This window comes from Oncorhynchus masou, unplaced genomic scaffold (assembly GCF_036934945.1).
Source record: "Oncorhynchus masou masou isolate Uvic2021 unplaced genomic scaffold, UVic_Omas_1.1 unplaced_scaffold_1870, whole genome shotgun sequence".
NCBI lineage: Eukaryota > Metazoa > Chordata > Actinopteri > Salmoniformes > Salmonidae > Oncorhynchus > Oncorhynchus masou.
The window spans coordinates 10,044-13,299 of record NW_027016898.1 but is presented as its reverse complement, the minus strand read 5'-3'; the positions used below and the strand labels follow the sequence as shown (position 1 = coordinate 13,299).

General features: G+C 42.1%; 1 non-coding gene across 1 annotated transcript; it reads right to left on the bottom strand.

Annotated features, from left to right (window-relative positions):
- Window positions 1–1,772: 1,772 nt before the first annotated feature.
- trnae-cuc (transfer RNA glutamic acid (anticodon CUC)) lies at window positions 1,773–1,844 on the bottom strand. The gene has a single exon. It is a non-coding gene; the product is annotated as a tRNA-Glu (tRNA).
- Between the last annotated feature and the right edge of the window lie 1,412 nt (window positions 1,845–3,256).

The following is a 3,256-nucleotide window of genomic DNA, read 5'->3' as shown; positions in this document are numbered from 1 at the left end:
CTGTGTTACAGACAGGCCGCTGTGCTACAGACAGGCCACTGTGTTACAAACAGGCGCTGTGTTACTGTCAGGCTGCTGTGTTACAGACAGGCCGCTGTGCTACAGACAGGCCGCTGTGTTACAAACAGGCGCTGTGTTACTGTCAGGCCACTGTGTTACAGACAGGCCGCTGTGTTACAGACAGGCCGCTGTGCTACAGACAGGCCGCTGTGTTACAAACAGGCGCTGTGTTACTGTCAGGCTGCTGTGTTACAGACAGGCCGCTGTGTTACAAACAGGCGCTGTGTTACAAACAGGCCGCTGTGCTACAGACAGGCTGCTGTGTTACTGTCAGGCCGCTGGGTTACTGTCAGGCCGCTGTGTTACTGTCAGGCCGCTGTGTTACTGTCAGGCCGCTGTGTTACAGTCAGGCCGCTGTGTTACAGCCAGGCCGCTGTGCTACTGTCAGGCCGCTGTGTTACTGTCAGGCCGCTGTGTTACTGTCAGGCTGCTGTGCTACAGACAGGCCTATGTCCAGCTGGTTAAGGATGTTGTGACCTTTGTCCCGCTGGGAAAGAATGTTGTGACCTATGTCCAGCTGGTTAAGGATGCTGTGAACTATGTCTAGCTGGGAAAGAATGTTGTGACCTATGTCCAGCTGGTTAAGGATGTTGTGAACTATGTCTAGCTGGGAAAGCAGTACAGCCCTCCAGGCTGTATCCACCACTATGTCTGGAGACCCAGACTTGCTCCATGCTCTTTTAGTAAATCCTGTACATCCTGGAATCCTTACTGTCCGTTAAGACAAGGCTTCCATTTGGCAGTTTTCTGAAGCAGGGCGCCATGTTTGCTGTGAAAATAAAAGGGATACGTTTATATTTGATAAACATAAAATTATATCCATTTTAAATCACAGTGAGCTGACTGGATTAAATGATATCCATTTTAAAATTACAGTGAGCATACTGGATTAAATGATATCCATTTTAAAATCACAGTGGGCAGACTGGATTAAATGATATCCATTTTAAAATCACAGTGAGCAGACTGGATTAAATGATGGAACAATAGAATGAAGTGTATAAACTCCAGCTCCCTATGTTGTTACCTCTAGTTACTTACTGAAGCATATATTGACCACAAACCCACACACAATAGTCACACCAACATAAGCAAGTGCAAAGCATATCGCTTGTGCGTTTTCATTCATAATTAACACAATGACCCTAGCCTATTTGTTACCAAGACAGTATTTTCCCTATTAATTTACCCTATAACTATGTCTAGTTCAATTAGGTACATGAATAAAAAATATATAAATTGATAGTTACTGTAGTTACACACAGTCTGTAAATCTCGTTATCTGTGCTAACATGTTACTGTAGTTTAATACACTGATTTTACCTGTTAGATATTCCCGATCGATGATGATGATCAATGAAAACAGCATACAACAAAACATCGTAGCGACTTTAGAAAAGAAAGATGACTCGCGAAAATTACATGAGAGGAAATATATTTTTCCATGGCCCTCTTCTGGCGTTTAAAGGTCCCGCCATAGCTCTATCCTCATTCGTCAATTCTGGGTTTCCTCTTGGTTGCACTGGCGTCTCGGATTGGTTGGCGAGTGCAATTCTTGGTGGGAGACGGCGATCTGATTGGTTGTCATAACCAGACATTTCCTCGACTCACGTTTGTTAGGGGCGCGGCGCCTTCGTTTTTAGACAGTTACCTGTATAATGTGGATGCTTCTGAAAACTTCAGACTTGAGGTCTGGTGATAAAAAATTGTTGTTCCCTGACCGGGAATCGAACCCGGGCCGCGGCGGTGAGAGCGCCGAATCCTAACCACTAGACCACCAGGGAAACTGAAAGGTTGTGTAGTTGTAATTGTTTATAACTGTTGATAACTATACTGACTAACAATATATACGCAATATGTAACAATTTCAAAGTTTTTACTGAGTTACATTTCATAGAAAGGAAATCAGTCAATTTAAATGAATTCAATAGGCCCTACCTAATCTATGGATTACACATGACTGGGCAGTGGCGCAGTGACCATGGCTGGGCCTGGAAGGTCATAGGCCCACCCACTTGGGAGCTAAGCGTGAGAGCCAGGCCCAGCCAATTAAATGGGCATTATTATAGAGTGATTATAGTGTCACTTTAACTCCATGTACATGTACGTAGTACCTTAATTACCTAGACTAACGGTGCCCGCATATTGACTCTGTATCGGTACACCCTGTATAAAGCCTCACTACTGTTATTTTACTGCTGCTGTTTAATTATTTGTTACTTTTATTTTCATGTATTTTTTTTACTTAATTATTTTTTACTTTAACATATTTTTTTCTTAAAACTGCATTGACCCCCCCCACCTAAAATAACATAACCAAATCTAACTGCCTGTAGCTCAGGACCTGAAGCAAATATTCTTGTTACCATTTGAAAGGAAACACTTTGAAGTTTGTTCAAATGTGAAATGAATGTAGAATAATATAACACATTAGATCTGGTAAAAGATAATACAAAGAAAAAAACATGAATAATTTTGTATTTTTTTGTACCGTCATCTTTAAAATGCAAGAGAAGGGCCATAAAATATTATTCCAGCCCAGGCGCAATATAGTCTATGTGCAAAGTTTTAGACTGATCCAATGAACCATTGCATATCTGTTCAAAATGTTGTATCAAGACTGCCCAAATGTGCCTAATTGGTTTATTAACAAATGTTCAAGTTCATAATTGTGCACTCCTCAAACAATAGCATGGTATTATTTTACCGTAATAGATACTGTTAATTGGACAGTGCAGTTAGATTGACAAGAATTTAAGCTTTCTGCCCATATCAGATATGTCTATGTCCTGGGAAATGTTCATTAGCCTACGTTATCTTAACCGTCCCATGGGGGACACCAATCCTGTAGACGTTTAATTAAGGGCTTGGAAGTAAGCATTTCACTGTAAGGTGAAGGCCTGTTGTATTTGGCGCATGTGACAAATAACACATTATTTGATTATTGCAGACGGATAGTCTCAGATGATCCCGCAGGTGAGGAAACTGCATGTGGAGGTCCTGGGCTGGCGTGGTTTACACGTGGTCTGCGGATGTGAGACCGTAGGACGTACTGACAAATTCTCCTAAAACAATGTTGGACGCAGCATGCCGTAGAGAAATGAACATTTAATTCTCTTGCAACAGCTCTGTTGGACATTCCCGCAGTCAGCATGCCAATTCCACGCTCCCTCAATTTAAGACATCTGTGGCATTG